This window comes from Ustilaginoidea virens, chromosome 7 (assembly GCF_000687475.1).
Source record: "Ustilaginoidea virens chromosome 7, complete sequence".
In the NCBI taxonomy this organism is placed as follows: domain Eukaryota; kingdom Fungi; phylum Ascomycota; class Sordariomycetes; order Hypocreales; family Clavicipitaceae; genus Ustilaginoidea; species Ustilaginoidea virens.
The window spans coordinates 2,188,141-2,212,210 of NC_057322.1; positions in this window are offsets into that span (position 1 = coordinate 2,188,141).

The window sequence follows — 24,070 nt, forward strand, 5'->3', positions numbered from 1 at the left end:
TAATTCTTTTTATAATTAAGCTAAGGTCTATATGTATATCTTAAGCCCTTTAATAAGATTAAGTTTAAAAGCTATTTTTTTTCCTAATCTTTATTGCTACTTTCGACCTCTACAACTTATAAGTCTAGCGAAGCCACTTTAACTACATTTAGCCAGATTACTAGCAGTAGGTGGCATATATTCCTCTAATGTTTAGAAGAGCTGTATTAAAGATAAAGACCTTTCTTTTTGTATTCTTTATATTATTCTATAGAGACTTATATCGCTCTAGATAGATTACCCTTTAAGTCTAGCTTATTAATACCTGATATTTATATATCGCCTTTAGAATCCCGGGTATAGGTTAGTCGGGAATAGGCCAAGCCCGGTTAATAGTTAATAGTTAGGCTAATCTCGATATCGATAGTAATTTATTAGTAGTAGTCTACCGCCGAGTAGTAATCGTAATAGGAGACCTTAAGGCTAATAATCTTATTAGCTATATAAGCATTAAGCGCCGATTAGAGATATTCTAGCTTAACTTCCTTAGGCCAACTAAGACCGCCTATAAATATAAGTTTTTCCTTAAATCGCATAAAGAAGGCGGTAAAAGGTTTTTTCAGGCCCTAGCATAAAGAATACTTAAGCTTAGTAATAGCGCGATCCTACTAGTGCGGGTCCTTAAAGAGATATTAGAGGTACTTAAAGAACTTTATTATATTATAATTGTAAGCTATATTATTCTTAAAGAAGGCCGCGACCTATAATTAGACTATAGACGATAGGTTCTAAAAGATAAATATCTATTAAGTCTTCTCATCTCCAATAAAGTCCCTATCGACTTTAAGCTTATATTATATAAAGGTCTGCTAAGCTGTAAATATAGCCTTTTTGCTATTAAAGGGGTCCCCTATCGGGATCGGCTTGCATTTTAGCTAGGTATCTTAAGCAATAGGGAGGGGGTCGTTCTATTATACAACTAGGGCCGGTTAGGTAGCATTTTAGGAGCTATTTAACTAGTTCGCGAGAAGGGTCTATAGTAAGGCGGCAACGGCAGTAAGGTATTGCGCATTAGTCTGCATCTGCGCCTCTATATATTATAACCCTATTGCGAGCTGCTCTACTCGGGTATATATATTACGTTAGGGGCGTTATAGTCTTAGGTTGTCTAGGCCCGTTTCTCCAGGTATACTTATCTCGATATCTTATATAGCCTGCATTATTAGCTCTATAATGTAAGGTTATAATAGTAAGGCTGAGAGAGTCTATTTAAATATAAAGGACTGGCCCTAGGGCTACTGTAAATAGGCGTCGAATGAATATATTAAATAGACTAAAAAGGAAAGAGAGAAGACCTAAATAGGGGCCTCTTAATGGTCTATTTAACTATACGTTAGTATGGGTCGGGGTCCTAGCGTAGTCCTATGACCCTGTGCCGCTGACTCATATGACCCTACCTGGGCTAGGCACGGGCGTAGCCCGAGTCCTAGCCATATTGTGGCGCGGGCGTAGCCCGAGCCCGTGATAAGTTAGCGTAAAAAGGTCTTAAGCTAGAAGCCTTAAGACACCGGGCTCATAACCTGTTGCAAAATAGTGATTCAGAACACTATTGGAAATATACTGGATACCGACAGTAGCGTATAAGGCGTTGCAGAATAAAATAAAGAGCTGGTTAAAGATTTAAAGCGCACAAGAGGTTGACCAGAGCAAAGATATCAGGGAAATCTGATTCTAATTATTGGTAACTATTCTAGCTAGAAAGAGGGAATTTTGGGCATATTTCTACCATTTTGAAAAAGTGGTTGAAAATAATGAAAAACCGCAAAAATAGCGAAAAACCTGACGAAAAGTCGGTCTGCCCAACCGTGCCCAGTCTGTGCCCAATATCCTACCCAATGCCTACCCAACCAAGCCCAGTGGCTTGTAGCGGTGTGCCGGATGCCCTATAATAGCCTGCCGTACGGGCCGGAAGCCCTATATCGGTGTGCCGTAAAGGCGCGGTATAGCGGGTGACTATATATAGAAGGCCGAAGGTGCTGTTTTGCCCATTTGGTAATCCCGTAGAAATGCGCCGCCTGTTGTGGGCCCTGTGGCCCACTGTGACCGGCCGCTGTGGCCGGCTGTGGGGCGCTGTGCCGGTGCCGTGACCGGCGCTGTGGCCCACTGTAATCGGCGTTGTGGGGCGCTATGCCCCACTATAGCGCCTGATATAGCCACCGCGATATCTCAACGCAGAGACGTCGTATGGTGGCGAGACCAGTACCAAAATACAGCTAAAAAGGCGCTGATTTCAACAGCTGCATTTTCTGACAGCGATTTTGCTGGATGCCGGCTGACTTCGAAGTCCACTAGTGGTTATCTTACTACCTTGAATGGTGGGCCTATTAGCTAGAGGTCAAAACGGTCTTCGACTGTGGTTTTATCAACGCTTGAAGCCGAGTCTGATGCAATGCTTAAGGCGCTTTGCGAAGTAGAGTGGATATCTAATTTATTTAAAGAAATCCAGGTCGATATTCAACGTCCGATACCACTATACTGCGATAATCAAGGGTCTATTTCCAACGCAAATGACCTAAATCAGCATGCCCGCACTAAGCATACCTTGCTTAAATTCCGGTATATACGTGAGAAGGCCCACGGTAGCCTAGTAAAAATATCTTATTTACCCACGACAGATATGCCTGCGGATGGACTTACCAAACCACTTCCAAGCCCGAAATTCCCCATATTTCGGCAGCTATTAGGGCTGCAATCCCTATAGCATTATCATCTTTTTTTTCTGATTTTTACAGGGTTTCTTTCTTTTATTCTAACGCTAGGATTAGCCATATTGCTAATTAGAGGGGGTGTTGAAATCAGCGCCTTTTTAGCTGTATTTTGGTACTAGTCTCGCTACCGTACGACGTCTCTACGTTAAGATATCGCGGTGGCTATACCAGGCGCTATGGTGGGGCACAGCGCCCCATAACGCCGATTACAGTGGGCCACAGCGCCGGTCACGGCACCGGTACAGCGACCCACAATCCGGCCACAGCGGCCGGTCACAGTGGGCCACAGGGCCCACAACAGGCGGCGCATTTCTACGGGATTACCAAATAGGCAAACCTTGCTAATACCAGCACTTTCGGCCTTCTACATACAGTCACCCGCTACACCGGTCATTTACGGCAGACCGATATAGGGCTTCCGGCCCATACGGCAGGCTGTTATAGGGCATCCGGCATACCGCTATAAGCCACTGGGCTTGGTTGGGTATGCACTGGGTAGGATATTGGGCACAGACTGGGCACGGTTAGGCAGACCGACTTTTCGTCGGGTTTTTCGCTATTTTTGCGGTTTTTCATTATTTTCAACCACTTTTTCAAGATGGTAGAAATATGCCCAAAAATCCCTCTCTCTAGCTAGAATAGTCACCAACAATTAGAATCAGATTTCCCTAACATCTTTGCTCTGGTCAACCTCTTGTGCACTTTAAATCTTTAACCAGCTCTTTGTTTTATTCTGCAACGCCTTGTACGCTACTGTCGGTACTTAGTATACTTTCTAACAGTGTTCTGAGTCACCATTTTGCAACATATACTATTCTGCTTACTTATCGGATGCAGAACGAAATTATACTATATATAATAAGGAACTCCTTACCATTATCTTTTGGCTTAAGGTATAATTAATAGAATTCCGCTTAATAGCCTCCCCCTTTATTATCCTTACTAACTATAAGAACCTAGAGTATTTTGCCCGGTTATAAGAAATATCTAAACGATAAGCCTAATAGGCTAAGACTCTAGCGCTCTTTAACTTCTACCTTTAGTATAAGCCTAAGTTATAAGCCTAATGCCTTAATACGCTTTCTCGGCGGGAATAAAAGGCAGATAAGGCGGAGCTATAAATCAGCTAGATCCTAAAACTACTATCTATTTTAGCACTTAATACGGATAAGATAAAAAGCGAGAAAATACTAACTTTAGCCCTAAAGACTACCCTACCCCGCGGTTTATATATCTTTGCTGACTCTTACCTCTAAACTATCTAGGACTAAGCGATATTTAAAGATAATATATATTAGGCCTAATAGATAGTAGTTATAAATAGGGAACGACGATTTCTAGTAGAGGCAGCAATATAAGAATAAATTACTAACTATACCCTAAATATATATAGCGTGCTCCTTTACCAGGTATAGGTATAGCTCCTATTATTTAAGCCCCTAACTACTACGATAATCTAACGTTACTATGACTTACCTATTGCGGGCTACCTAAGGAAAAATACTACCTTTTAATTATTGCAATAAGATTATTACTTTAATAATATATCGTCTAAAGTAGCGAGATATATTTAGAATTACTAATGCTATAGGGTATATAAGAGCCGTTAATTGCGCTAGGGCTTACTATAATTGCTACTAATTATAGACCGCTTCTAGTTATAGATATCGGTCGATTTTATAACTAACCTTCCTACCTATAATATATCCGACCCGCGATTCCTTATAGTGATAATTAACCGCCTATTAAAATATATCTAGCTAAAAGCTATATATTTAATAAAAGCAGAAGACTACGTAAAGCGGTTCTAATAATGCTAGTAGCGCTTTTATAGTTTTCCTAAAGAGATTATTAGCAATTAAGGTTCAAATTAGGTAAATTAATTTTAGTCTATATTTTATAAATCAGCCGGGATTAAGCAACTTCTTTTTATAGCATACTATCCCTAAACCGATAGCAGTATAAAGCAAATAAACTAAAAGGTATAGGCGGTCCTTTATATTATAGTTTCCTTTAATTAATATAATTGGCTAAACTATCTTACGGTATATTAATTCGCGTTAAATAACTAGATATTATCTATTACCGGGTTTAGCCTAAACCGGCTACTTAATAGGTTTAATATTCCGATTATTGCCCTACCCCTAAAGGTAACCCTAAGCTTGATTACCCTAAAGGGGCATATAGCTCTCTTTCTTAACAACCTTAAAAAGGGATAGGAATTAGCCTAGGCTGTTATCGCCTTCGCATAATAATAATAGTAAGATACTATTAACTATTTATAATATCCGGCTAAATGCTTCTAGGTTAGTAATTAGGTATAGTTAAACCTTTAGAATATTAAAACGAACTACTTATATAAAAAGCTCGATTGGGTCTCTACTAAATATACTATTATTGCTATCTTATTACCGCTTAATATCTAGCTCGATATCCTATAGGGTATTTATTTAGTTTTCTATATTAATTTAGTCGAATAGGCTATTTCCAATTTACTATTTAGTTAGGTAATAACCGATATATAACCTAAGCCCCTATTTATCCTCCCCTAAGACTCTATAAACCTATATAAAGAATATAAAGTTAAGGAGATACTTATAGCGAAGAATATATAGGGTTAAAGATAGAAATATAATATACTCGTAAAGTAGAAAGGATATAATTTACCGATATAGGAACCTTTAGAAAACTTTAAGGATACTACTATATAGGAAATATTCGAGGCTAAATAAAGGGATATTAGGACTTATAATAGGCCTAGCTAGGTCCTAAAATAAGGTCTATTAGACCGGTAAATAATGCTAAATACCTACTACTATAAAAAATAAAATAAAATAATAAAAATACGCCTAAAAAAAAAAAAAAAAAAACATAATATAATAAACTAAACCGGGGCCGATATAGGCTTAACCTTAATATGCCCCTTTTTAGGGCTACTTTTTATCTCCCTAAGCCTCCTCTTATTCTTATAGCAGTATATAGGCCAGTAATAGTAGGGGTCTTTATAGGGTAGGGCGTATATATAGGCTATATATTAGATGGGGATAGTTCCCTATATATCTACAATATAATAAAGTCTATAGGGGAAGAAAAAACTTTCGCGATTTCGCCCGCACCTAGGTAGCGGCACGGAACCGCCTCTAAAATCAATTCTGATATTTCCAATCGCTTTTTCTCGTCCGTTTACCCCCCTCACCTATAGCGTATCGCATCTAAAGAGTAGGCGTAGCAGGCGTAGATAAAGTAATAGATATCAACAGAAGGAATAAGGGCGGTATAGCATATAGCCGCTATAACCCTAATACTACGATCGCAAATAGTATATAATGCAACTAGTCTGAGACTAAACCTGCCTAAAGGCGGAAGCGACTAATAGCCGATATTATTATAGATTTTATAAAAGAGCTTTAGGACTATATTCCCCTAGTAGTGCTGGGAAGAGTGCGAGAGGCTATAAACTTTATAGCAGAGACTGCCTAGTAAAAGGCCGACTTAGGCAATATCTGCACCCCTATTGGAACCTTTATACAAACGATCGAGACCGCAATTAATAAGGCTATATAGAATCTCCTAAAACCTACTGCAGCCCCTACTATATAGGCATCTATTGCTATATAAGGGCTTGCAGCCGCTGTACCACCCTAATATAGCCTAGCTCCCCTTACGGTACCCCCCTATATCTACTGTAAAGTCCTTATTAAAGGAAATACTATTAGTAAAATCCTCTAGAATTGCACCCTAATCGAAATCGTTAATGCAATTAATAGGGCTACCGCCAAGGGAGCAGTAGTTATAGCCCGCAGGCTCTGTAATAGCGATATAATCGTTACTTTTAAAAAAAAAAAGCGAAGTATACTATAGATATAACCTAAGTATGCCCCGCCTTCGGCTAAGAGGCGGAACCGAACTAATACTTATTTAGTATTATTATTAAAAGCTTCCTAACCTATTATACTACGAATGCTATAATAGAAGATATCTAGTTGAATCTTACTAAAGCTAATAGAAAGGGCTTTATTAGGGTCTCCTTTTGCCGCCCTAGGGGGACCGCAATATAAATGCCCCTAATTATAAGGGTAGACTCTATCGACCTTATAAATAAGCTTTATAAAGCTGGTATTATATACTAAGTAGAGATATTCGAAGCCGAACCTTATAATAATACTATATACCTTCGCTAGTACTATAATTACTTTAAATTCGGCTATATCGCTGTATACTATATAGCGGCAGCTCGCTGCGGCCGGTATGGCTCTAAACGCCACCCGAATGGCAATTAAAATTGCCTAGCTACTATATAGAACTAACGCGAATCCTACCTTAACTATTATGGACTATACCCGGTATAGTCCCGCCTCTGCAAAATAGCGAACGAATAATAGGAAAAAGCTAGAAATTCCTATAGCGATAGACTGAGGCTCTTTGCCTTATATATAGTATTAGACGCTAATATTATCCTAATTGTAGACTAGGGCTGCTGCTATATAGCTAGCGGATCTTCCCCGCATAAGCTCTCCCTTTAGAAATAAGGCCGACCGATCGGAAGCATTAATAGGAACCCTTATATTAGGGCTAATAGTAGTATTACCGCCTTCCTCCGAGCCGCCCCCGTATAAGACTATAATACAACTGCGCCTGCCCTAGACGCCTAACCTATAGCCACCTCTAATATACTGCCGCTATTAATCCCCTTGCGATTATCTATATAATAATAATCCTTTATTAAAATATATAGAAGAAAACTACCCTTATAAGACTAGCACTCTATTACTAGCGCGAGCCTAATATTATAGCGATCTAAAAACCCGCTGTGCCTAGACGGACCCTATTAAGCCCTAGCCTTAGAAGATATATATTAGCTGTCGGAATCGCTGTCGCAAGGTGCCCAATTGGGCATATTGCGACGGATGTGCCGCGCACACCCGATGCGCACGATGTGGCCACTTTGGCCCCTTTTGCCCCTTTACCCCTGAGCCCGGTAGGGCACGCGGGCAGTCCGGCCCGACCGCGCCGAAGCACGTGACTACGGCACGCACAAAAAGGCCACATCGTATAATTACTCTTTTGCTTCCTTTCTTTCCTCTTAGTTAGTCAGTTATAATCAAAGAAGTAATCATACCTTTAACTGGTGACCTCACGGTACTTGATACCACGCGCGCAACCCTACGAACAATTGGGTACCCCTTAATATAACACTAATACTGATCAGTGAAGTTGAAGTTCACTTTATAGATTAGCTAGGACCAGTAAAAAGAGACGGTTTAATTAAATCGTGCTAATAAGGAACGTGATCTAGCCTATTCAGAGGAACGGCTATAGATGTCACGAACTAAGGGATAAACTGATTGTGTCTAACCTTCCCTACTCGTCTATTACGAGGAACAATCGCTAAATATTATACTAATAGTATAATAGCCAGTGAATACAATTAGCAGGCCAAAACGCGGGTTCTTACGTAAGCGACCCTAAACCGCAATAATATCTACGGTAAAGAGCCTATTTACTGTTATATTCAATAGTCAAATAAGCAACCGGAATGCCTATAACATCCTGCCCGACTATTGCTTCCTTCCTTACTTCCTTCCTGACCTTCTTCCTTACTTCCTTCCTTCCTTCTTTTCATTAATTACTTCCTTCTTTCTTTTATTAATTACTTCCTTCTAATATATACGCCTACCCCTATCAATATTACAATAGAGGCATTACTACCCGAAAGGCTCAGGCCTTACGCCGATACTATTATAGAGGACTGGGCCAATTCAAAAGGGCAGATTAACCCTACTAATGCTACGGATGAGTAGTTATACAATCGTATCGCCTACCTCATCAATAACTACACAATAGGCGATAAGATAGATAATGATCTATGGGAATAATTCCGTGATGATTATGAGGAATAGACCGAGGAGCTATTTAACCGTATTAATAAACGGCTTCTATAGGAATTCCGAATAACTCTACGGGAACGTAGGGTATATATTAGAAGTATAGGATTATCAGCAGTTAAGACCCTTACCTACTATCTCCAATAAGAGCATATGCCTGAGTGGCCTTAAGAGGAAATAGATCTCCAATTTACACGCAAAACCTTTATATCCCGGTTAAATCCAGATAGGGAATAATTAGTCCCTACTGCTTATACCGAATAGGAGATGCAAATAAACTAGAATGCCCCCTCTATTACAAGCTTAAGGAATTCACTCCCTACTATAATTGTTCGAATACCCTTACGGATACCCTTACGGATGCCCTTATAGATACCCTTGCGATTATTCTCGCGAAGACCTTTATAAGCCCCTTCGACCCCCAGGGACTTTGCAATACTAATAGTATAACAACCCCTTATCCCTCTATCTATATTAAAGAAGGCCCCTATTCCTACCGAAGAAGAAAGGGGCCGGCCGCTATAACAGAAAGGGAAAGCGCCTATTTATAGGCCGCTATTTAAGACAGGGGAAAGCTCCCAATAACAGCAATATTCAACGGACGATAATTATAGCCTGACCGACTAAATACTTTATCCTAGGGGTTATACCCCTAGCCGAGCTAGCCGAAGCGGCTATCCTAATGCCCCTTAGAATCATAGTATGCCCACAAGGACCAGAGGTCAGGTTATAGGCCCCGATAATATGCTTCAATCAATAGAGAGTGCCGACGGCAATACCCTTAAAGTTACTGGCGATACCCTCTAAGCCACTAATATCAATATTCCCCGACATACCGCTACCAGCGGCACCGGGTAAGCCCCTAATATTGATAAAACAGCTGCCCCTAATGCCAGATATCACGAATCATAGTATCGCAGCTACAACCTATAGGCCCGGATGCCTTAACTATAGGCTCAAATGCCTCAACTATAGGCTTAAATGCCTTAACCACCGGCTCTAATGCCTCACCCGATAATGCTAAAGATAGGTATGGCACCGGACCCCTCCCGGCACTATCGGCCTACCTAGGCCGATAAACGGACCGTTTTAATGGGAGGACCGGTAAACCTAGACTGACCCGGGTTATAGGATAACCCAGCTAGAGATCCCGCCAGCCTACCGTAAGGCTACCGATAAGCCGTTCTGGAATACCCTCTGGAATAATAATACCACCAAGAAGATTATACCTAAAGAGCTTATGTAGAGGCCGGGTTTAATGATATTTCGAAAAAGATATCTGACCTCTTACGCAGCTATCGTATAGAGGATAGATATAGTAGCAAAATAGATGACTTTTTTGTACTAAAGGTAGTATCCTTTAAGAGCAAGTACCGCCTTCTAGGATTGCCCGATTATACACTTATAAGAGCCTTTTAAATTATATTAATCGGCGATGCTAAGATATATTATTTTGATAATATCGAACGCATTTATAATACCTTCACTTTTGATAATATAGTCTGTAAAATCAAAAGCTATTTCGAAAATAAGAGCATAGAGCAATTCTATTTGTACTGTTGGAATAGAATAACGCTCCAATCAACTATTGCAAAACATCCTAATAAGTCAAAGCTAGAATGCCTCAATATCCTACTAGAGGAACTTTAGCGCCTATATTGTGGTCTTTTTCCCCCCTTTATAGCTAATATAGAGCTTTATCGGCAAGTGCTTAATACTATAAGGGATACCCCTAAGTATAGCCAGGCTATATATCGCTATGCCTCTATATTCGAAGGCCTCGCCGCTGATTTATAACGATCCCTTTCTATCTATAAGACTACCTATATGACTTAACAGTATTAATTCCTTTAATAATAATAGCAGCCTTAGCAATATTAGGATATTGAAGATACTAACATTAATGATAATATAGCGTGTTTCATAGATCGTAGATATGGTTAATCCCACAACCGGTATTAATGCCCCTAATAATACAGACCCCCCTAATAGCAATAATAGAATCGCGCCTTTCCAGCTAGGCCCTATTAAAGAAGATGCTTCGTTTACAATAAATTAGGTTATTAGTCATCCAACTATACTGCTAAAGAGCAATAAGAATTAAAAGCATAATAGCTGAAGAACCGCTCTAATTGGACCGCCTCTAATGATAAGAAATTCCGCATTTTCCTATAGGAATATGAAGGGACTACCGACTAAGCCCTTAAAGATACTAATTTTAATGATATTATTGAAGATATTAAAGTTATAATAGCAGGGGTTATATATTGGGATACAGAGGACGCTATCGCACTATAATTTACAACCACTTAGTATTTCTTAGCCCCTACGCAAATAGAACTATTACCTTCTTTATCTATCGAGATATTATAAGTCCTATAGGATGAATTATGCCGATATGCCTTCCTATAGATTGACCCCTTCCGAATGCCTTTATAACTACTAGACCGTATTTCTGCCTTTCTAGAAGAAGAACGGTATAGTGACTATACCTTCTGCAGAATCCTACCGGATACTGGCGCCTCCGGCCTATCTATAGCAGGCATAGGTTAAATAAGAGCCCTGATGAGATTAATAAAATCTTTAACGATTGAGTTAACGGATATGCAGTATACTATTAATTTCGGAGCAAATTCTGCTATATCTTCTGGTATATTGAATATCCCGATGATATTCGGCAATATCCCCTTCTACATTCTTAATAGCGGCACCCCCTTTCTCTATTCTATTACGGATATAGATAGGATAGGCGTAAAGCTAGATAATATTAATAACTTACTTATCAAAAGGGATATTAAGGTTCTAATTATTAGGAAATAGGGATACCTATAGTGGACTCTTAATGCCATAGATACTATAGCCTTCCATCTATCGTTATAGGAAATCCGTTAGCTATATCGTCGATTCGGGCACCCCTCTATTAATAGGCTCTCTATATTGCTTTAATAGGCTAGTTATAATAATATCGACCGTAATATTATCAAAAGGATCATCTATATATGCTATTAATGCCAAATGAATGTAAAAGCACCCAGCCGATTCAAATTCACACTTAAAGATAATAATACTAGCTAATTTAACTATAAGATTATCGTTAATATCCTTTATATTAATAATCAGCCGGTATTGCATATTATAGATGCCGCGATAAGCTTCCAGGCAGCTAGATTTCTTGATTTATAAAGGCAGAAGGCCTACGATATTTAGAATGCCTTTAAGGAATACTGGATTAATACCTATCTTAGCCTACCGGATTGGATAGTTTATAATGCCGGACTAAACTTTACTTCCGCCGAATTCCGTTATAATGCCCGGCTTCTATCTATCAATATGGATGAAATTCCTATAGAAGCCTATAATAGTATTGGTAAAGTCGAAAGATACCATACCCCGTTACGCCGAGCCTATACTATTATTAATAACGAAGTAGGCGACTAAATAATAAAGGAACAGAAATTACAGCTTACTATAAAAGCTATTAATGATTCTGCTAGACCTAACGGTCTAGTGCCTATATTATTAGTCTTTGGGGCATATCCCTAACTTACGGATGATTTACCCTCTAGCTTATTAGTATTATAACGTGCCTTAACGCTACGAATGGCTACTAATAAAGCTAGGAAATGCCTCGCTAAGCGATAAGTTTATGATGCCCTCGCCTAATAGAACGGCCCGAATATACAGCCTATCTACCGACTACCCCTATAGTTAGACGTATAGGTATAGAGAGAAAAGGGTGGATAGTATAGGCCATACCGGCTAATCAGCCTCAATAGTAAGACCTGCATCGTATAGATGCCATATAGCCCGGTTAAGTTCTGGTTAACGGTCGTTAAGTTATATAACTACGACCCTAATAATGCCGAAGATATCGTCTATACCGAAGGCCCGGCCCGCCCTGGCAGGCTAAAAATCAGGATACCGGCTGCAGCCGCACCTCTAGCCGCGATGATACCTATAGCCGCGATATATCCATCGCCAGCCACTAGCCCTAATTAAGTCAGGCTAATATCACCAGTAAGGGTGGTATCTAACGTCATAATCAATAAGGACTAAGAAGAGGCTCTCGTTAATACTATCGCTTCTAATACCGTTATTAATGCCTCTTTCCTAACCGCTAAAGAGTAAGCCGATCTATAGCTTACTAGCTAATTATGCTAGGAAGGTAAGATCATAACCCTTAGAGACCCTTTTAAGCAGTCGGACTATATAGAGATTAAAGCATTACAGGCCTATAATATATTTAGATTCGTTACCTTTAATATCAGTCAATATAGAGCCTAACGCCTATTTAACTTACATATAGTATAGGAAATCAAAGGTAAAGGCATGGATATACCGTATAAGAAATCACGACTCGTTATATAAGGTCATAATAATAATAAAAAGCAATTAATATTAACTTAGTCCCCTATAATCTAACGGGCTAGTTAATGGCTACTTATATTATTGGCCCTATCACTATAACGCTCTTACGGCCTATTCCTTTGGATATGGGATATTATGCAGGCCTACGTATAGTTATTAACTACCCTTAATCGGTCGATTATTGCCAAGCTACCTAAGTAAATAGCCCACTAATACCCTAATAATACTATTATGGAAGTAGTGAAGCCACTATACGGAATAGCTAAGGCAGGCACCTACTGGTGGGCGACATACTTCCGGCACTATCGTAAGAAGTTGGGCATGACTACTTCAACCTATGACCCCTGTTTGCTAATATCCGCCGGTAATGACCGCACTAATGATACTAACCGTACTGGCGATACTAGCATATGCTTTAGTATCGTAGGTATGCAGACTGATGATACCCTTAGCCTAAGTGATAATGCCTTCTTCCAATAGGAAGAATTGGAGCTTACTAAGGCAGGCTTTAATGCCAAGCCTAAGATAAGGCTATTACCAATTGTGCCCTTGATATTTAATGGATGTATGCTAACGGTCACTACCGACGGTACAATAATATTATACCAGAAAGGCTAAAGCAAAAAGATCGCCACTATCGATAAGAATGCGCCTATAGCATAGTATAATTATATCGAGTAATATGCTCGCGGTACTTATATGGCTATAGTCTGCTAGCCCGAGGCGTCTTTTGACCTATCTGTCGTAGTATAATACCAGCAACCTGACCCTGAAGATATCGCGAGGTTAAATAAGTGCCTTTAATGGCAGCTTAATAATTAGGATCGCGGCCTATGGTATATTAATTTGGCCCTTAATATAGCTAAGATCTTTATATTTATTGATAGATCCTTTGCCAATAATAAAGATTTAAGCTCCCAGATTGGTTATGTGATTATGCTAGGGAATGAGGCAGGTACTGCGAATAATGCCTTCCAGCTGACCGGTAATATTATTACTTATAGCTCTATAAAGAGTAAGCGGGTAACGCGCAGCGCACTCGCTTTAGAGCTGTATAGTATAGTGCAAGGGGTCGATATCGCATATGCGATAGGCACGACCCTTAATATGATTACCAGTAGGCTGGGATTGCCGAAGATCCCTATAGTTGTGTGTACGGATTCGTTTTCGCTATATAAATGCCTAGTCAAGCTAGGCACTACTAAGGAAAAGAGGCTCATAATAGATATTATAGCCCTACAATAATTATACGAGCGCCGGGAGATTTATAAGATCCGTTGGATTAATAGGAATGATAATCTCGCCGACGTAATAACTAAGGGAACGCCTAATAAAGCCCTTAAGACCTTCGTCGACTAAAATCAGGCTATTATACGTGTAGAAGGGTGGGTAAAGAGGCCGGTCAATATCTGACTGCATTTAGAAGGTATTAGTGATGTCATATGTGATAAGTGGGTGGATTTCCTTATGTTATTTTTACTGCATTTGCTGCTTTTACTGCGTTTACTGCTGCCCCTTTTTGCCCCTTTATTTGGCTGCGATATTTAATATACCGGCTGTATGGTATGATGCCGGCCGCGCGGCGCGATAGCGTTATCCACGGCACAACCTGCCGAGACCGCGCCGCACTTTTCTTTCTATATGTGCGCCTTATATCCTAGCGATTCCGATGTTTACTTCTATAAAAAGAGAAGCTGCCAGTATCGGAATCGCTGTCGCAAGGTGCCTAATTGGGCATATTGCGACGGATATGCCGCGCACACCCGATGCGCACGATGTGGCCACTTTGGCCCCTTTTGCCCCTTTACCCCTGAGCCCGGTAGGGCACGCGGGCAGTCCGGCCCGACCGCGCCGAAGCATGTGACTACGGCACGCATAAAAAGGCCACATCGTGTAATTACTCTTTTGCTTCCTTTCTTTCCTCTTAGTTAGTCAGTTATAATTAAAGAAGTAATTATACCTTTGACCGGTGACCTTACGGTACTTGATACCACGCGCGCAACCCTACGAACAACTGGGTACCCCTTGATGTGACACCAACATTAGCAGTATATAGCAGGAGAATAGCGATATATATCTATAAGCGGTATAGGCTCGGCATATAGTCTAGCGATAAAGGAACCAATTAGTATAAGATTTCCCTATTATATACCGATATCTATTTTATTTACTCCCCAGGCTATAAGCTAAACTAGATAACCCCTTTTATCGCACTCGCTAAGCTCTTACCCCGCCCCTATAGTGCCTTTATTAGGGACTTTAATATATACCACCCTCTCTAGGATAGCCTAGACCAGACTTTGCCCGGTATTAATACTCTCTTTAAACTTATAATACAGTAGCGGCTTAGGCTAATCACTCCCTACGGTAAGGTAATAAAGAGGGCCCCAGGAAAAAGAAATAGTACTATCGACTATATATAAATTATACTAGATATTATAGTTGAATATCTTAGAAATGCTAACCTTATTAGGTCCGATTATATCCCTTAGTTTATATATATCGAGACTGATAATTATCGTATAAAAGCTCCCCCTTTAAAGAACGGCTAGAAGTCCTTTAACTAATACCTTACTTAAGCTAAAGCAAAAAACCGATTTACTACCTATTATACTAGGGCCCTATTCTGCTCCCCTATTGAGATAGATATATATGCTGAATGGCTTACCGGCTAACTCTAGAGTATTGCCGATATTATAGCACTAAAGAGGGCACCTAAAGCTCCTAATATAAAGCCCTAGTAGAACTCCTGCGCCAAAATAGCCTAAATAATAGTAAAAAAGGCCTACCGAAAATAGGTAGCATGCTATATCCTAGAGAACCTTAGCGCCGCCTAAAAAGCGGGAGCGACTTAGTCTTATACTATCTAGGAGGAATAGCGCTAGTTATAGCAAGAGGCCTTTAATAAAGTAACCGTATAGAATGCCAACCTATAGTCTCTAGAGAAATAGGCTTGCCTATATAGTAGCCTTTTGCCTAAATTAAAAGAGATCCCTCTATTAGAATAAAGCAGTCTAGGCCCGAAGGCAATAATATATAAAGAAAAGGCATAAGTACTTGCCTAATAGTTCTTCCCTACCTCCCAGGCTATTTATAATAATATCCCTAACCTAATATTCCTTTAGCTTACTACTACTATATTCCCCTCTATAAACTCCTTTACCTATAAAAAGGTACGCACTATATTATGCAATATAATAGGCTAGAAAGCATTAGGCCTCAACGGGCTTCCGGTAGGATTCCTTAAAGTATATAGTTTTCTACTCGTTTAAACCTTAATATACCTCTTTAACGAAATATACCGCATTAGGTACTATCCGGCCTAGTTTTGGGAGGCTAGAGTAATAATACTATAGAAGCCTAGAAAAAGGCCTAAGGAATACTTAAAGGTAGGAGGATAAAGATTAATATCGTTATTTAACTTAGTAGGGAAGGTTATAGAAGCTGCGGTCGCGAGGCGGCTTACTACTACCCTTAAAGAGGGCAACCTCCTTCTAGATCTTTAAATAGGTAATAAAGTAAACCGGTCAACCGATATAGTATTAAATATACTAATAGAGATTATTTATACGACCTAGCATTATAGTAGGATCGCCTTACTCTTTTAACTAGATATATTAGCAGTATTCGATATAGTTAATTATACCCGCCTTATCTACTTACTCCTTAATAAAAGGCTCCCGCTATAGCTCGCAGTATAGGTATACAGCTTTACCGATTCGTAAATAGTATAGATCTACTTTAAGGGATAATTTATAGAGAAATTGCTAATTACCGCTGGGGTACTATAAGGGTCCCCCCTCTCTTCTATCCTCTTCCTTATCTATATTATACTACTCTATAAAAGGCTATAAAAGGTAGCCTTAACTATTATACTAGGCTTCGCTAATAATATAAATATTATAGCCTATAGGAGAGATATAGGGGAGATAAAAGTACTACTTAAGAAAGCGTAGCTTATCTATAATAGCTAGTTTAAGTAAGCCAGATTTAACTTTAACCTTAGCAAAAGCGAGCTTATTTACTTTACCTATATATATAAAGCAGACGAGACTATAGTACGGCTTAGGATTATAATAATCTAGCTAAAGTAGTATATTAGATTCTTAGGAGTCGAAATCTACTATAAGCTAAAATAGAGGGAATACTATATTAAGATCGTAAAGAAACTTAAGCGGTAGCGATTCGCGCTTATAGTGATAGCGGCCTTAACCTAGGGCTACTAATACTAGGAAGTATGCCTAGTTTATATATAGGTTATCTAGACCTCTATTGCCTTTGGCGCAGGGGTATAGTATACCCCTACTGCCCCTAGAGGGGTAGTAAAAGGCATTGCAAAATCCCTAGCTATAGAATAGTCAGCCTACCTCTATATAGTTACTAGGGCCTTTAAAGCTATACTATTAAATACCCTTAAGATTGAGGCGGCTATACCCCTAATTGACCTCTATCTTAACTATATTTACTAGTAGTTCCTTAAAAAAATAGAAAAGATAGGCATAACCAATAGGATTAATTGCGTATTAATAGCAGTAGCAGTAATACTCTAATGCCAGTAAAGGAAGGGTTATTAAGGACCCTTAGCCTATATATTATTCCCTAATCCCAACTTTAGCTAACTTTTAGCTAAAGAGCGACTAATAAAAGATTAATACAACTAATAGTAAAGCAATTAGGTAGTAGTAAAAGCGAAATACCCCTAATATAGGACCCTAGCGGCCGAAAGGGCATTAGACTTCCAATCTATAGTAAAAATAACCCGACTATACGAAGGTCTATAGAAGTATAAATCGGCGATATTTACCTAACTCTATATAGAAAAAATCGGCTTTAACTCCTTCCTCTGCCTTTAATAAGTTCCCTTAATACTATTACCTTTCTACTGCTATAGGGAAGGCCTGGAAGACCTCTATTATATTATCCTCTCCTATTTAAAGTACTATAGATAAAAGCGTATATTCTTTAGGCCTAATCCCGGCCCTAGCTTACTTTACGACCGATATAGTATATTTATTATACTCGATAAATTATATTTCGTATAAACAATCGCTCGCTAGATGCTTAATATTAATTGATTTAACTAATTCTAGTTTGCCTAATCCTTCTAATATAATATAGCTAAAGGCGCTACTAAATACCTCTATACAGCCCCTATATAATATTCACAGTAATCCTACAGTAGGAACGAGGTATACTAAGAATAAGCAAATCTCTTAGGCCCCGTAAGCCGAAACTAGTTAATAGTTATTATATTAGTAATAGGGGTACTCTCCCCCTTCTCCCCCTTTTTGCCCTCCCTATTACTCTCCCTCCTTTTATCCCTAGTTTATTCCCCCTCTAAAGCCTCCCCCCCCTCCTCCTAGGCTAAGAAAACCTATAATAATACGGCGATATCCTTTTAGGTATAGGCTTATTATTCTAAGGCGAGGACCTTCCTCTCTTCGAGGTTTAGTATCTCCTAGGTTGCCCCAGGAGCGCTAAGGCCCCCTATTGCCGCTACTACTGCTACTACTACCGCCCGACCACGCCCCTAAGAGGTAGATACCTATTTAGCCCTCTACTAAAGGGCCTTATAATTGTCTACCTAAAGCTAAAGATAGTTAGCCGGTAGCCTACGCTATATATAAATCGAAAATATACCTTTATCCCCCCGGCAATAGTCTCTTATGCATCTAAAAGCTTTTATACTAGGACCCGGTTCCTAAGGGTCCTCTCTAGGGGCATGTATATCTTGCCCGTAAAAGCGTAAAGATAGTAGGCTATACCAGTCTTTACCTATATTAGCTTCGCTAGAGAGCGGGTATAACCTAGTCTATATCTTATTAACTGCGGTATTAATACTTAGGATCCTCCGAACGTATTAGATATAGCCCGTAAGGCTATATATATAGTTCTCCGGGCTATATTATAAGGGTCAGCTGCAATCCCACTATACATAAGACCTATATTCACCCCCTTATCTAGTATCGCTAACCGCTTAGGCATTTTCATTGCTATTATTTTTATTGTTGCTAGTATTATTATTATTGCTGTTATCGCTACTACTGCTGCCGTGCTGCTAATAGGGTTAGTACCGGCCTTATATCGCGATAGAGGGGTCATTATATACCTTAAAATTAGCGCTATAAAGGAAAAGAAGAAAAGAAGAAAAGGCATTAAATCGGGGGGCATCGCTGACCTATATACTAACGTAGTGCCTAAGGCCGCCTGCTTTAATTTTTAGAATTAGCTTACTTCCTCTTCTGACCTAAAAATTAATGCGTACCGAGAAGCACCTAAGCTACTATAAATGTATACCTAGCGAGAATACGCCTGCCGCGAGCGTGCCACTGGCCCTACCCCCCCGGCTTTACCTTCCTCTCACTTCTTACCTAATAAAATTACCGACCTAAACCCGATATTCCGGGACTTCTCGCTCGCACTCTTCCTATATAATACCGCTAGATATAGTCCTAAGCGGTTGCGTATCTTACTCTCTTACGCATTAGATACCTACCGCCCCCGATATAGGGCGATAAAAAGCAGAAATTAAGAAAGCAGGAAGGGTTTTCCTCCCGGCTACCGGGTTTTTCCCTTTCCGAATTATCTATATAAAAGTACTAGATAGGTTATTTAGCTTTAAATAGCCTCTAGCGTAATTTAATAATAATAAAGTCTATAGGATACTATAAGGCGAATACGGCAGGGGCGTACTAAGAGATAATAAGACCCTTTAATAAGATAGGGCCGGATAATATAGTATCTATAGTAGTAGCTATAATAAAGATAGCGAGGGCATAGGGGGCTATAGAGCAGGGTCTACCTGCTACTATAGGGGTTGCACTAAATAACCTTACGCTAGTAGCGGCGGAGCCTCTGCGTAATATTAGCCGCCCTAATCGTATAATAATTCCCCCCCTATATAATACGTGGGGAGGGCAGGCCGAGATAGGGGCAGGGGTAATCGGGGATATTAAGCTCTAACCCAATACTACTCTATCTTAGTATAATATTCCTAGGCTTCTACTTGCGTCTCCCTTATAATATTTAGAATAAGAGCGAGATCTATAACAGACCTAGCCTAGCGCTGCGAAGGCATTAATACCGTAAATATAGTAGAAACTATACCGGTAGTATCTCTTAGCCTAAATGCTAAATGCGGGGCGCTAGGGGCTACCTACTCGGCAGTAAAAGCGCGATACTATTAATTATTTAAAGCCCGAAACTCGGGGGTAAGGATAGTAGTATATACTTTCTGCGTATCCATCTTAAGATAAGCAAGCTCTATAATAGCCCTCCCCTCCTTTACTACTTTAATCTGGCTGCATAAGATGCATTATAGTATAAGGTTCCCCGCGAGATGCTGATTAAGCTATACGTAGGATGTATAAGAATTAGCATAACTCTTATACCCTTTAGCTCTCCCATAATACTTATATATAAATAATTCTCCGGTCAATTATATATATTTAGTATATTTATTATATAGAAACTCTTCGTTTTTTGTATACTAATACTCTTTATCTAAAGAGTCCCCTTCTAGAAGATAGTTACTAATAGCGCGGTATAACTTTTAGGGACAAATAGGGCTCGATCCTTCCCTAATAAGGGCACTTCCAGCAGTAGATAAGGATATATTTAGGCTCCGAATAGGGTTAGCATAAAATACTCATAATAGAGATAGGGACTTAAGACTTACTAATAGGCTTTACGATAGGCTAGACTAGGTCTTACTACAAAAGGAATTAATAGCTAATTGCAATAGAAATAGAATTTAGTAAAGAATACTAATATAAGCGGGATAGAAATAATACTTTAACCGATTAATATGCAATATAGGCTTAATACAGGATAAAACTTATAACGATAAAGACTTTCAATACTTATTGATAGCCTTAATAAGAAGAAGGGAAGAAGGAAAAGAGCCCTAATAAAGAAAAATAAAGACTATAAGGAGATTTCTAGCTAGCAGCTAATAAAAATTTTTTCATAACGTTCCTAGCTGCATTAGTTAACCTCTAGCTAGCAGCGCAATAACGAACTTCTATACGCTTCTACTATACTATTCCTAATTAATAACTATACGATTCCTATTAATTATATGGCTATATCCACTATAGTTATAGACGAATCCTTCCTATACCCGGTAATTGGCCTATATATTATTATTATTAAATTACTCTAGGGGGCTATTCTAAGCTAGAATTGCCTATCTAGTACTCCGGCGAATAATCCGGAAAGGAAAAACCCGAGGTCCGGGGGGAAAACCCTTCCTACTAATATAATTATAACGACTGGGGAGTCGGGCCCCCAGGGGGGCCGACGGGTTTCTAGCATATAGGGAAGGTGGGTGCGCTATCGCTTAGGATTATACCTAGCGGTAGTACTAGGAAGAGTGCGAGAGCAATCTAGAGAAAGTAGGTCTAAAAAAAGATAGGTCTAGTATCTATAGGGGAGGGGTGGTCCTAGGTTAGTGCGCTATAAATCGAAAGTAAAGTAGGGGTTATATAAGCAGGGCAGCGCCGGCTATACGGCATACGCACCGGCTATACAGCATATATATTGCGTAGGGGTATTAGAGCAAGAGTGAGGGAATTTTCTATTATTAGGGCTATATCGGCAGCGAATCGGCTATAGGGGGGGTGCTTAGTAGAAGGCAAGCGGTATTAGGTCGGGGGTTAAGGTGAGCCGAGTATAAGGAGAGGGCGTAAAGGCCTTTAATCGGGCGAAGATATAAAGGTGCAAATGCCCCCCGACTTTTTAATCCCTTTTTCTTCCTTTCTATATAGCTATTATTTTTCTATATATGATCCCCTTAAGCCCCGTTCTCTAGTGCTATAAGGATAATACTAATCCGTATGGTAGGGCAGTAATAATAGCAGCAGCATCGGCATCAGCAATAGCGGTAGCAATAGTATTAGCAGTAGTAATAGCAGCAGTAGCAATAGCTATAGCAATAGTAATAATAATAATAGTAGTAGTATGCCGAAAAAGTCAGCATCTTTAGATAAAGGGGTAGGTGCTACTTGCTCCTGCTATGCTGGTATTACTAACTCGTTTTTATTAGCCCGGCGAGCCGTAAAGCTAGCCCTACGACCCTTACTTAATACAAGCTAAAGACCCTAAATATCGTTACTACTTTTAATAAGGTAAGACCCGACCGACCGAGCCTTAATCTGATTAGTATTTAAATAATAGTAATACGGCGTAATACCACATAAGGCCCGGGGCGGTATATTTCGTATATACCGTGATAAGGAAGACCTACCAATCCTTTAAATAGACTCCTAAGAACTAAGAGTCTATTTATACCCTCCTAAGTGCCTAAGAGGTATTAGCCGTAGGGGGGGAGGTACATACGAGGTATAGGGACTATATAGGATAGGTGCTAATATAGATAGGTCGATAACTACTACGCCTTCTAATTAAGGGCGTGGTAGGTATCGACTATCTACGGCAGGGGGAAAATAGCGGTAGTAGCGGTAGTAGTAGGGGGGAGTATTACTCCTAGGGTGACCCGGGAGGCACTAGACCTTAAGGAGTATAAGGTAGAAGCATTAGAGGGCATCTAGGCCGTATTAAAGCTATTTATCTCTCGGGGGCAGAAGAAGGCGGCAGAAAGGGAGGGGAAGAGGGGGAAGAGGGAAAAGGGGCCACTATAGGGGTCGGCAGGGGAGGGGGAGGGGGGGGGGGAGGGGGGCTCTAATATTAATATTATAGCTTCAGAGTAGCTAAGAATTGATTATATTTATCTGCCTACTATATCTCCTCTCTCCTATATCGGGATATTATTATTAGATATTAGGGGCGGTATTAGGCGGTCGGGGTCGGCCTAGTGCCTCTATAGGGGCAGGTCGCTAGAGCGATTAAGTAAATTAGAACTAATTGAGGCGGTTGAGGCTAAAGATCTAATATATAAATTAGTAGGTAAGGCTTAGCTTATTAAGGGTAATAGAGATCCTTTAGCAGTCTCGGAAAAAGCTTAGGCTAGTCCTGCGTAGCTATTAGCGCTATTGTCTGTATTTTAGGTAAAAGAGGATTAGGTAATAATAGTCTTTAGGGGCCTCTCTATATTAGTAGAGGGGTAAGGGTATAATAGGGACTTAGCGCTAGTAGAGGAAAGAGTTTAGTCTAATCTTTTTTGTATAAAGCTAGGTAAATACAGCCGATTTATATTTAAGGAGGCTATTATAGAGCTAAATTATTATAGCTATAGATTAGAAGTCTAGGGCCCTCTCTGCCGTTATAAGCCTGTATTGCCGCTATCTCGCTCTTATAGCAGCTTAATATTTAGACTACCTAATAAGCCACTCTTTTACTAGGTATTCCTCGGCTATTAGCTACTATAGGTCGAGTTCTAAGAATAGGATATATATCTAGGGTCCTTTATAGTCGCTCCGCCAATAGCATTAGAGTATTATTACTACTGCGGCAGAGGCACGGTTAATTCGCTTAGTTATCCTAATCTTTACTATCCTTTCTAAGAATCGCTAATAGATATAGTTTAGGTATAAGTCGATAGGTAGTATAGCCGCCTCGGTTTTAAGGATATCTATTAGTATAGCTTTAAAGGCCCTAGTAATAGTTCGAAGGTAAAATAATTATTCTATAGTTAGTGATTTTACGATACCTTTTGCCATCCTGCTGGGGGTAGTAGGGGTATACTAAACTCTTATACTGAAGGCGATAGTAGTGCGAATAACCTATATATAGACTAATCGGGCCTCCCTATATTAATATCCCTATATAGAGGCCGCTATTACCGTAAGGGCGAATCGCTACCGCTTAAGCTTTTTAGCTATTTTTACGCGGTATTTATACCACTAAAGTTTTTAGTGGATTTTAACCCCTAGGAAATGGGTATACTACTTTAGCTAAATTATTATAATCTTGAGTCGGACTAGCGTCTTATCTACCTTATAGGTATGCGTGAAATAGATAAGCTTATTCTTCCCTAAGTTAAAATTAAGCCTAGCTTATTTAGACTACTCTTTATAGATTATCTACGCCTTTTTAAGTAGGGTCTAAGTCTCCCTTATGCTCCTCCTATATACTATAATATTAGTATTATCTGCGAACCTTAGGGTAATA